Source organism: Daktulosphaira vitifoliae, unplaced genomic scaffold (genome assembly GCF_025091365.1).
Source record: "Daktulosphaira vitifoliae isolate Bord-2020 unplaced genomic scaffold, ASM2509136v1 Scaffold_1, whole genome shotgun sequence".
In the NCBI taxonomy this organism is placed as follows: domain Eukaryota; kingdom Metazoa; phylum Arthropoda; class Insecta; order Hemiptera; family Phylloxeridae; genus Daktulosphaira; species Daktulosphaira vitifoliae.
In genome coordinates this window covers 86,681,266-86,695,384 of record NW_026099572.1, presented here as the reverse complement: position 1 = coordinate 86,695,384, position 14,119 = coordinate 86,681,266, and the positions used below count along the sequence as shown (strand labels likewise).

Genomic DNA, 14,119 nt, shown 5'->3' with positions numbered 1-14,119 from the left:
GATGAAAAATTAAAAATTCAATAGCAGAAACCCGAGTCAATACTTACGGAATAATTAATCGATTAATACATTTTAATATATACGTCTATAGATTATTGTGCTTCACTTATAAACATTCAACATTCAAGTATTTTATAGAATAAAAATTAAAAACTAAATTAAAATTCATTTCTTACGACAAACCGGTATTGATGTAGTTTCTTACCTCCGCCTGATAATTACTCGATAAATCGTTATTATTATGCAAGAAATGAACATGTACATAGATGTATGTACACCACATTCCCATGTTCATAAAAAAAATAAAAACAAAAAATAATAGTAACGCTGCTGGTGCTGCGTGGAGATCGTCGTCACCAGTAAACCGAAGAGAGACACCCCACGCATGTCAGTCGTGCGTTCACCGTGGCCGCGTGCGAGCTGCTCTTTCGCGTTTCGGTCAATTCCCACAACGCCGACAATATAATTTGGTGCGTTCGTGTATTCTGAGCCGGTATATGTGTTTGAAAATAAAGTACAAAATGGTGCAAGCGATTTTCGGATAACCATTGGGACTCCTAGAATCAAGGCTGGACGGTCATAAAAATAAAATAAAAATTGTTAACTCGACTTCCAAAAGAAGTTAAAGCGATGGTTTCGCTATAATTTTTTTTTTTTACGTCATAATGTATTATTTTCTCCGAGCCACGGTCGGGTGAGTAATAGAACACCAGATAAATACCTAGTAAATAACGCGTTATTTATTTATTTCCTGTCAACTCCCCCAAGCATGTCCTTAAAGCCATCGTTTATGTTGATCTCGTTAGAAATCTTATTTTGGTTGAGAATATCGTATTCTGCACGATTGTTAAATCCTCAGGATAAATAGTCTCAAAAGCCAGCGATGGTTATTACTATTACTATGCTTTTCTTAGCTAAATGTGTGTGGTGGTCACCGATTTGTAATTAATACCAGAGTCTCGGAATGCGATCTCATCTTTTCAGTGATATCTAACCTGACATTTGCACTAATAGCACATTTGTACAACGACTAGAGGCAGACGTTCTTAGACGTTATGCAATGACACCTAACGACTTCACATGTGAATCCTTAAGAATTTAGTACGTTCGGGTCAATTAACTTCGATTAAACTTAACAATATTACCAGTTTCTCTTTTTGATAAGGTTCTCTCTCAAGTTTCCTCTTTTAACCCCCCGTGGTTTACAATTTTATGCATGATGACTTGTCATCATGGTATTTAGTTAATAAGATAAATATGTGGATTTATTTGAAATTATTGTTATTATGAATACCAATTTACGTTTCAATACTATTTAAAACCGATTTGGTAAAATAACGATTTAGTAATAAATTTGTATTTAAAAACGATTGGCCTTGATATTGGAATATCAAATGAATTTAAAAGGAACTAATTATTATTCAAACATTTAATTTAAAAAACGATAATATACTTATTTTTATAAAAACATCATGAAACTAGACTTGCAGCTCATTAGCTGTCAATAATTTGTAACCTGCGTAATAAAATTGTTTCATTGTGTCTAATCATTGTCTCATTATACTTCTAAAAAGAAACTAGACCCTGACGTAATTCGACTACTGCGACCACTGAAGGGATAATGCAAACTCATTAATTAAATCGCAAATAAATTTTTATTTGATGATTTCGATACTTATCTTTCTACATGTATCTTTTATGAAAGAAACAAAGATTGATGTTTTTACCTAAAATACTGAAATTTGAATAAAAATCTTAGAATCAATTGTACATGTTACGGTTAATGAGTAATATACTAAATAATATTCTTAAGAAACTAACGTCGACAAACAAAATATGTAGTAAATTTGTCCAAATACAAAATTTAATCAAAGACTATAAATCATGAACTAAAATATAATGCATACATCATTGTGACAATGAGTGGATAAATAACAAAGTAAAACAATAAATCATAATTGCTAGTGATTACATTAAATAAAATAAATTATAAAATATGAACAATTTATTATGATTTAGTTAAATAAATTTATATTAAAATTATTAATTATATATAATATTAATTTTAATAAATATTTCAAAGCATGATTTTAATTAAAGAATTTAGTAATAAAAATGTACTGACATTTTTAATTATTCAAACACAATAACTTAAATTACAAATTTCATATTAATTTTGATACTTTAAATTATTATTTGGTTTTTTCTAAGATACCAATTAGTAAGCTAATTTACCTACTAATTTTATTAATATTATTAATGAAATTAAAATCGTTTCCATTCGTAAAAAAAATAAAATAATAAGGTTTTAATTACAACCTTTTTCTTATTTTACATTGATAATTTGATTCGTCAAATAGTTTCTTAATATTAAATCACTAATAATAATCGATATCAGCGGGCAACGAATTTGTTCCACAAATATCATACTTTGAATTTAAACCAATTTTTCAGAGTAGTATAAAAACTAATAAATTATAAGTTACTTGTACATCTATTGTAAAAGTAAATTATAAATAAGTATATAGATAGTTATTTTCAGGGTCCATACACCGTCTGGGAAGTATTTCCCAAGGTTTGCCTTTATGTGTTTCAAATTAAGATCATAATTTACAAAAGAACGTTGACTATTGGGCGTTGACAAAAGTGTATAATAGAAACTAGTAAAGAATTCAACTAGAAATGTTACCATAGCCCTAAGTCTATCCGCCCATAAGTTACATTAAAATATATTCGAAATTATATACTATTATTAATTACGATATAATTGTGTAAGTTAATGACACATACCATTAGAAATTAAAATCGAAAAATTTATAAATAATAATTAAATAATTTAACTTTCTACAAATTAATTTATGATAAAGAAACAATGTACCACTTTTTTAGATAAATTATTTAAAAAATTATATTGAATGAGAGTCACGACGAAGTTATAGATAAATCCATTTCATATTTGTTACATTGATCTGAAGCATATATTTAATATACTAGTACTTTTTTTACTGGACAAAAATTCAAGAAATCTAAGATAAAGCACGTGTTTCTGTGACCCTGCCTCTGACCCTCCGTTTTATCTAAAATCAAGTTCAAAATAAAAACACAAGTCATTTTTGAGTTATTAGGGATCATTTTTTTACTACTTATTTGGTGAAAATCAATCATGTATTTTTATTTATTAATGAATCAACAAACATGTGAATTATTCTTTTGCGCAGCATCAATGGGCTTATAGTACGCAAGCTATAATTCTAACTTGAATTTAATTAAAAAGAAAAATGATCATTTTTAATGTCGTTATAAATTATCAACTTTATAATGTAATAGTGTTCACTGATACAATTACAATTTATAACTCATTAAACTTCATTAAAGTTATTTTTATGAGTCGTACATAATTTTTACTCGGTTTACTTGAAGACTTTTTCAATTAACGTATACTACACATGTTTACTTTACATTGTTGGATCAACTTTTTAAAACAAAACTGAATTTTAAAGTATTTATACGTAGAGAAGCTAAATTTTCTTAATTAACTATTAATCAATTCATTAACATTTAATTAAACATTGAAAATAAATCTGTGTGTTATGCCATTGGCAAGGTTATTACATTTAAAACACGCAGTATTTAAATCGGTATTTTAAAGCACCAATAATTTCAACATTTATATTGGTCTTATAAGGCATTTCAAACAGGTTTATTTTTTAAAATGTTTTTCAACAACCCTGGTAAATGATACTATTACTCAATAATATAAATTTAAAATTTTTTTAAAAATATCAAAAGACAAATATTATCGAATCTCTTTATGTTCTATCAAAATATAAATTAATATTTATTCCAGTATGAATCTCAAAATTATATTAAATTACATATTGATTAAAAAACATAATATTTATCTTTATTCAGTATAACACAAAGTTAATAGACTTGCTTGTAAATTTTTCCATTCACTGGAGTCTACTTATATCGAAGTTATTTACCAAGAATATATTATATAATCATTTAGTTTGCGGTAAAATCGATTTTATTTCGATGTTAATATTAAATAGCTGCATCGATATAGCTAGTCCTGTATTCAGTTGTAATTTTCTTATTAATTATACTAAAAAGATTTTTTCTCCGATAAAAAAAAAAAAGTAAAATAATCAATTAAGCTTAATATTTGTATTTTTAGTAGAAATTAAGAAATACTATAAAGAGAAACTACAATATGAAATATATAAAATTCCAAATTAATACCATAAGCCTATGGTGTAACTCAATTATTAATAAAAGAACAAACACCTTTTCTCGTTTGATGTTCACTTATTGTTAACTTAATTTAGTCAACATTTTTTGTTTCAATCATTTAATTTGAGCACATTGCAAATACATTATTATATTTACTAAATATAAAGTTTAGAACTGCTTTGTTACTTATTTGAGAACGATTTGAGGAAAATTTTTATGAAAATTAACATTTTAGTAGATTAATATTTTTTTTATAAAAATTCTATTTTTCATCTACTGGCGATACTAATATGATCAATATAGTAAAATAAATACTAAACACTAATATAATATCGTTTAGGCTTGATTACTAAATATATTATACGGGTTTCTATCATTAAAACACAAGTTCAAAATTGTAAACATTAACTGCGTAGTTAGGTACGCGTGCCAACAATCTTACAAATTTACCATTTGATACTTTTGTTGTTTGAACTTTAAATACACGAAATATATGAAATTTCAAACCCAAACATGATATTTTTTCATATTGAAATTGAAATATTTTTTATGTACTAAGAACTTTTCTGGATGATTTTAAAAGTTTTACGATTACATTTTTCATGGAGAAAAATATATTTATGTTTTTGTAAGTTATAACTTTAGGATCAATAAAAAAATTGTTCGTACTTAAAAAAAAAATTATTTATAATAGTTTATGACAGGCTACATTATTTAACTATACAAGATAGACAGCACCTCTTTATATTAATTAAACGCATTGTAGATAAATACATTCTACAAACGAAGCGGTTAAGGAATTTTTGTAACGCAAATCTGCGCTCAGAATGACATAATTTGACCATAGATCGTATAATTTTTGTCAAATAAGGTTAAACATTTAGTAGAAGTCATAAATGCGGATTGTTTTGATTTCACTGGTCGCTTTGATGGCGAACATTCGAATAAATACCATTATCTTTAGTAGTTATGCAGAGGTAGAATTTAGTGTTTACATGAATGAGAAGAAAATTACTACTCTGTAATATTTGTAATAATTCATAGACTCAGTAAAATACTTTAAGGATTTACATACATAAATATTTGATTGATGATTTATGAATTTATATATTTAAATAAAAAAAACATAAAATGATTTTTTTCATCACGCATTTTCAGCTTAATATTTGTACTCAAATTTTTTTATTATATTTTTGACGGTATGTTCCGTATAAATTGTAAATAAAAATTTACAATTTATTTTAATTGTAAATTTTTATTTGTTTTAGTTCAAATTAAAAATAAAACAAAAAAACTTTCAGATCAGTTAACATTATCATGTTAAAAAATTTTAAATTTTATAGGAAAAAACTTCATTGCTGTTGTAATATAATTGACTAGTCATATATTCCAAAATCGAAGTTAAATACTCAGCATGTATAATACAATGTATGGCTATAACTTTAATATAGATTTTTTCTAAAATAAAATAAAAATTGATTGTAATTGCGTACATAATGAAATATTTTATTATATTTTTCAATCAATTAAAAAGTTGAATTCGAAGAGTCATTCAATTAAAATGAAATAATACACAATAAGTGTGGGAATAATGCAATCCAGAAATAGACAAAGCAAGTAATATATTTAGCTCCTAATGAGTTTTTCATTTTGAACTCACTTGAGCTTAATGACATTTGTTGATGGATTATTATTACATAACAGTTTTTTTTTTAAAGACAAAATAAAAACCATATATAATGTACAAAAGGAAATGTAAAATGTTCATACAATTTACGTGATCTTTATTTATAAAATAAAAAATATTCTCGCGTAAATATAAATAAAATAAATCGCATAAATCATAAGTCAAACTTGAGCAGAAAAAAATTTTTTGCTGAATTCAGTAATTAAAATTTTTGTAGAATATTTGTCGGTATTTTAGTTCATTCGCTTTTCCTAAATTTTTATAATTCTTATTGGTTTTTTTAATATTTACAAAGCAAAATTAATTTCCTAACACAGAAATATTATTTAGAAAATTTCAATTACAAGTATATAACTGTTTAATTAAATTTTTTAATCATATTTTATTTTTAGTTGTCATTTAGATTCATTCGAAATAACATTAATTGTTGAGTTAATAAGGTTACTCTAATATATTAATAATACAATAACTAAATTGCTTAAGTTTTATTGTATAATGTCCCCTAACATTTTAACAAATATAAAGTGAAAAACATTAATCTTTGTGTAACTTGTAATGACTTTTAACAGAAAGAAATTATCTTTTCCAACTCATTTCTATTGTATAATTACACTTATTTATTATTTATCTAAGAACTCTTAATTATTGACGGCCTACCTAGTTCAACTGTTAACGCGTCGGGCTTCGATATTTAAAAAAATAATGTCATAAAGATTAATATAACATTAAATGTTATAAAATATTATTATAATTTTGTTTTATAATGCTATTTGAGAAGTGCCAGTTTTTGATGAATTATTTAGGTTTTTCCTTCCTCTCTGTCACAAGCAATAACTTATAGAGAAAACGTTAAACATTATTAAATGATTTATAGATTAATGAATGATTATCGTGAAAACTTAATAAAATAATGAACTCCTAAAATAAAATATATCAGATATACTGAATTGTTAAATTATATGTTATAATATTAAGATGGACAGAACATCATAATTATCATATTTTCATCTAAATATCCTTTTTTATAATTATATACTAATATTTCAAGTTATTTGATAAAACAAAGAACAACTGCTGATTTTATATGTATGATTAAATAATTACAACTGCCATTGACCAAACTGAACGCATATTATTAAAATATAGGTAATATTTTATTTTTATGAGCTATCATTAATTTTGAATACATTTCTTTTAATAGACTCCTAAAATATTTTGTCTAATTTGTGTCAATGAGTTACAATTCTTCAGAAAATAAGTGAAACAACTATGTTGAAAAATATGCTCAATTTCATTATACTGTTATTGACCTGAGAGTTTATTTATTCATAAAATATAATAAAACCAATTATCTATTTGAAAAGTCATAGTTAACTAGTATTTTAGCAATGAAATATTTTGAATGTTTTTACCGATTAATAGCATCATAAACATAAAATTACTAACTACTTTCATTTAAATAAATATATTTTCGACTAAGTTTATCATTGATCTACAAAATAATTTTAACTTTTTAATTGATTCTACTTTTTTTAAAATAACATTACATTTTTAGCCATAATTTGAAAACAAATTAATCCATACATAATTGTTAAAATTATGTCATTAATCAGATGAACTCTTTTATTTGTGTCTGAGTAAACAATATCTGAAAACTTCAATAAAATAAATCTACACAAACTTGTTCTGTGTTGAAATAGTTAAACTTTCTGTGTTTCATAATTTTACACTTGTTTGAACAATTTATACATATTTTACAGAATATATACTGTGAAATATTTATTTATACTCTATCAACAACTTTAAGCATACGTCTTAAAACTTTCTTTATAAATTAAAACTAAACTTTTGATTCTTAAAGAAAATATTTTATTCTTACAAATCAATTGTTAAATTATTACAAAGCATGCGTTTATTACTTAATTTATTTAAAAAATTACCATATTAATTTATTCCATTGCAGTTATAATAGCTTATTTAGCTACTTTTATGCTAATTGTTTTTATCAATAGTATATCCTTGAAAATACAAACTTCTTTGTTTGATGGGAAAAGAATTTGTTACATCGATGTGCTGCTTCTGCTTAAATTGTGCTCCTGTTTTAATAAGATAAGTGTGTCCCAGTAAATCTTGCCCTTGATTCACTTACAGATTGTAAGTGTCTAATATCTAATATTAAAAATAAAAGTGTATTTTTTCAGTATAACACTAATAGTTCAAGCTAAATGGAAAATTTAATAAAATAAATACTAACCAATAAAAACATTGTCTTCAAAATTTTATAGGGCAATGTAAGGCGGAAGGGACATGTTGCCAAGTTTTGTCGGCAGTTAAAAATAATACATTAAAACGTGTCATATGTTTCATTATAATTAAAATTGTATTATTTCATTCTTCTCTTAAAGTCAATATGAAGTTGACCACTAAAGATGAAATGTTTTTATTTTATATAAAGAATGGTCTAGCATGTTATGACAAGTTCTATAACTTCTGATCAAGTTGATATTTACAATACTTTTTTAAATAATTTTTATACTTCTGGACTTAAATAAAATCATAATTTAAATTATATTTTTATATTAAAGTAAAGCATAATTTTTAATTTTCAAAATGTACAGTGGTAAAATTTCTATAGCATTTAAAATTTATAAAAATTTGAATTTTAACGTGTTGATTTACAGTATCAAGTATCGGTCTAAGTTGTGAAGATAAGAATATAAGATAACGCAACCAGAAGAGATCTTATGATTTCATAAAAAGTATTAGTATTCGTTTTTTTTTTATTTCAATTATAGGCGATAATATATTTTTTTTTAATATAAAACACTGGTAATGTTTAGTCGGCAATAATTTTATTCTCTACTATCATTTTTTTCACAATATATACCGACGCTCAATATGATATATTAACAAGTAAAAATTCAAATTTTTACAAATTTTAAAACTCTCTCAAAATTTAATTGCTATACAATAATAAAAAATATTTTTACTAAAATTTGTTTTTTTAAATATGCTCTTCAAAATTAAATAAATATTAATTATGATATTATTTTAGTCCAATAGTATAAAAATTATTAAAAAAGAATTCGATAATACTGACTGATTAAAATGTTTTATAGACTTGCCAAAAAATACAGGATCACTCTGTATATTTGATTAATCATTAACTACTGTGTAAGTGTATCTAATAAAAAATGTCATTACAATGTTCTCATGAGTCATTTTGAAATTTATAAAATTATTTTATGATAAGAAATTTAGTTCCTAGTACTCGGTTGAAAAAAAATGTCTTATATAAATAAAGTCTTAAGATTAAAATTTACAAACTATAACCAAAGTAGTAACCTATAAAAATTAAAAATTTGTCTAAAATATTACACGTTTTAAAATTCGTTCTGTATTACACTTCGTTACTAATTTATAAAAATAATGTCATCATCAGCTGAAACATTTTAGAAAAGAATTTTAGCGCAATAATTAATCTATTTGTAAAACGTCAGTTAAAACTTTAGGCCAAATGGTCAAATTCAAATATTTAAACTTGTGATATAAAAAATTTAAAATATCATAATTTTTAACGGGTATTGTTTGTTTTCAATAGTGTTTTATTTTTATACATTCAGCGTTATGTAGTAGAGCCCAACCGGTGTCATAAATATATTTTTGATACTTATTCGTTGACAGTTATATCCCTAACGTCACAGTCATTCATAATAATTGTTCTAACCATCAGCAACTTCATCACTTATGTCAGCTGAACGCACCAAATTGCTTTGTTTTCTATACCTCCTGTTAAAATCAGACTAATATTGTTTTTTAAATGCGGTCACGGTAATGTAGGCTAAATACTTTTTTACTGTAGTTTTTGGCATCGTCTTTTTGAATCTGGAAAATTGAAATAAACTTCAACTCATTTGAAGTTAAAAACAACGTTGTCTACAGAATTGAGTCATAACTAATGACAAAAATATACTAATCATACGACAGTGTCAATAAACTTTGAAAAAAAAAATTTTAATCTTATGGTCATTTTTCACTAGGCTGAATAAATTTCACCTTTTTTTTTAACGACAATAAGAAATTTATAATAACTTATATAGTTATAATAATTTATAACTTATAATGAAAAGTCCGTAAAAAGCAACGTAGGTCTTCTTAGATAATTAATAACGCTTTAGTCGATTTGTAATTATGTCAACAGCAATTTCTATTAGCTTTTGAACTTTGATTAAATGTTACATAATTCAAAAGTATTTCGAGCATGTTAATGAAAATTATTTTTGATAACTAATCATGAAAATAAAGATATTTTTATTGGCCTGAACTTATTATTTCAATTAATGCATTTAGCCAAGTTGAACATTATGTACCACATCACGTTAAAAAATTTTAAAACAATATACCCATTGTATTTACAAAGAAAGTTTTTTTATAAAAAAAAGGATACCAAAATTTGTACTCTATTCGCATCCAATAACATTTTTAATGTCAAAATTACAATGCTCGGATAATCAAAAATATAACAATATTTTTCTCAGTAATTTTAATAAATAACAGATATTACCTTTTTCTAACAAAGACCTTTCCCGTGCTATTTTACAATCACTTGTTGTTAAATAATAATTAGTTAGATTTTTCAAAAATGTAGTAGAAAATAAAAAAATTAATTAAATTTCATCTCTATTTTAACAAAAATATATTGGAATAATTTAAAAATAAATACAAAAACGCTTTATAAAATATATATAAATATAATGAAAATTAAAGTAAGTTTGTTTAATTTTGAGCTTCAAAATATCTATTCGAAAGTCATCCTTAAATTGTTAAACAATAAAATATAACTCGAAAATATTTTCGAGTACATTTTCTAAGTTCTTCAATATTGAAGAACTTAGAAAATATAGAATCTTTTGTATTATTTAAGTAGTTGAAAAATAATACATATATAAAGCTTTTATTGGTTCATAAGTACCGATAGTGTAAAAATTATTGGAAACTACACAGTATCGATCACTTCTTTTGGCTTAAGCATACGGAAACCATGAAAAAATAATGGACAGAGACTTAAAAACTATTAGTGGCCATCTATATCTTTATGAAACTACTGTCCGTATAACCAAAATAAAGTAAACGTCAGATAACATGGCGCTCCATAATATTATCTTACATCGTCAATTCTGGTATGCAATAGAAAAGCAAAACATTACTGATTTCCTACAAACCAAACAGATACTTAGGTACTATCAAGATTAAATCTTCAGAAAAAATAGACGCAAAACTTTTATTGAAATGTTGTCATACTATTTATTTACTCAGATATCGAAAGATCTCGTTTTTCAACCAAATACATTTTATAAAGAATATTTACTTAACAATTAATGTTATTCGAATAGCAATTTTACACCACTGTTATTGCAGTTATAAAAACATGTTAATTAAACTTGCCACATCTTTTCAATAAAATCTATTTATTGATTTAGCCTGAACAAAATATTTCTCATTTGTCCAAGTAAAGTGCACTTCGCATTAATATATCGTTAATGATTCCACAACATGTTTTACTTATTAAACCCTTTGAATTGCTTTAGCTGTACTGCATTTATTAATAAATTACATTAAATAGTTTTTATACGACTTATGACTTTATTGGCGTAAAAACCAATAACCGTGACAAGATACTGAAACAAGTAAATTACTTTTTTTATTACATACTTACAATTTAAATAAACTTTCAAGCCTGTACCTTCACATATTGAACTAGACTACAATAGCCATATAACACAGATTGATCCAATTATTTATGCAACTTTGCATGAAAACTGGTCACAGATTTAATTTATTTTTAGAACTATATTTAAAAAAGTACACAATATTAATGAATAAAACTATCTATGAGCAATGAAATTCTATTTTTGGTCAATATTTAATACATTATCGTAAATTTAGTACTCTTTTCATATTGATGATTTATTTTTTATGAAAACTTCCAATGGCTTTTTTTGTGTAATCAGTGTGAATAGTTTCACTGTACATAATCTAACTTTTATCTTTTTCGTTTTATGTAAGTTGAAACACCATTAAACTTTACTAAAATAAAACTATTGAAATGAGTTTATAAACTATACTTTATTCGATATTAGCTTTATTATATAAGTAAAATATAGCTTTAATACTTTTTAAAGATAAAATCGAGTCCAGTAACTATAAATTGTGACTACAACATTTATTCTCGGTAGGCACAAACTGTACATTTGTATCCCTTGTAAAAGTAGTCTTAGTTAAAAAGTTTTTTGTGAATCAATAATTATGTAACCACTTAAATGACTACAAAATAAACATGTGTGATGATAAAAGTTACATAAAGTATGTATAAAAACAATTGCATACATTTTCATTGTCGCAATTAATCAGTAAAATAAAATGAGAAAAACAACGTTTTACTGATATTAAGATAAAAAATATTATTTATTTTTAAATGTATTCTTTGTCGTTACGTGATTTTTTAAGGAATATTTTCAATAGGTCCTATAATCCTTAAATATTGTGTTGGAGAATTTAAAGTGTTGAAATTTCATTATAGAAAACGTGATTATACAGGGATCACATGGTAAATAAAAACAAGGACCATAACATTTCCCAAGGTAAAGTCTATATTCTTTTGAATCCCTTTAATCTTTTTTGAGACAATGTTTTACCTAACTTTAATGTATAACGTGTATAGGCTCATAATCCCAACGTCAAAGGTTCTAACATGAAATATCGTTTTAAAATTAGTTAAATGAGACGTTAAGAAAAATAATAAGATTAAGTTGTTGACGTAGTTGGATATTTATTTTCACGCACAACACTTAAGTTTTTCTTTCTTCATTAAATTCACACATAAGAATAAAACTGAGACACTAAGTACAGTTTTAGTTATCACGATTTTACAATAATAACATTCAAATTTTAAAAAATAGTCTATACAGAGTGAAAGAAAGTAAGGAAACAGGTCAATTGTTACCAAAAATAGAAACCCGTTTCCTGACTTACTGAACACCCTGTATAATCAATGGTGTAAATATTACCAACAGTTGTCTTTGGGGGTATTTTATTTTTTTTAATTAAGGTATACTCTAGAAAAGCAATATTTAGGTCCTTTTTATATTGAAAGGTATACGCTCACAAATCAGCATATATTCTAAAATAAAAAAAAGGTTTTTTTCCGAAAACACCACTAATTACTAGAAATTTAATAAAAAAAATATATACTACTCAATATACATGTATAATACACGAATGAAAAAAAAATAAAGTTAGCTAATTGTTCTTTTATGATGTCGCTATCACAGTCACAGAGTGTTTATTGTCAATTATGACTATCAATAGATGTGCTATCTGTATTGCCAGCTTGTGTATATACAGGGTGTTCAGTAAGTCAGGAAACGGGTTTCTATTGTTCTCATTGTTTGTAACAATTGACTTGTTTCCTTACTTACTGAACACCCTGTATAAACTCACAACAATGTGCCTTACTACCATTGATAATAAATGTTGGGTATCTGCGAATATCGAAGTCATAAAAAACCAATTAGCTTCCTATATTTGTAATCCCTTGTGTATTATACATGTATATTTTCTCAAAAATTTGAAACTTAAAAGTTTTATATCTAATATACAAATAAAGTTTTATTAAAAATTCAAATGCCCTTTACTATTAAATTAAAAACTCAAACGTTTTTTTTAATTAAAAATATGTGTTCACAATTAAAAATCAAAGTTAAAACTCTAACAAGGCATAAGGGACAAACTTTAAAGGTATTACATATAGTTAATGATTCAAGAATAATGTGTAAGTAAAGATAACCAAAAAAAAAATTTTTTTTAATTTTTTCTTTAACATTTTTTTTTTTAGTTGATTCAACTATGTTTTTCAGTTGGGATAACTAATTAAATAGTTGTTCCAACTATACATTTTTTCGGTATATATGTATACGAATAAAATTATAATATTATATTTTTAAATTCTGTAATTAAATTCTAACACAATCCAAAAAAAATACTGCTATAAAATTATAATGTAGTCAATTAATTTGTGCATAAAAAGCTTATGTTAATAACAAACTTGATTTTTTTCTTTAGTGATTGAAGTTGTTGATTAAAATGAAATAATATCTATTTTACATAGTAATTACATAACTTTTATGTTTGACTTAT

General features: G+C 24.5%; 1 protein-coding gene across 1 annotated transcript in view; it reads left to right on the top strand.

Moving 5' to 3' along the window:
- The first annotated feature begins 329 nt into the window (after nucleotides 1-329).
- Nucleotides 330-14,119, top strand: part of LOC126893721 (pyrokinin-1 receptor-like) — a 43,877-nt gene continuing 30,087 nt past the window's right edge. Inside the window, exon 1 of the mRNA XM_050664171.1 lies at nucleotides 330-694. The gene's annotated coding sequence lies outside the window, so the exon portion shown is untranslated. The remainder of the gene's footprint in view (nucleotides 695-14,119) is intronic.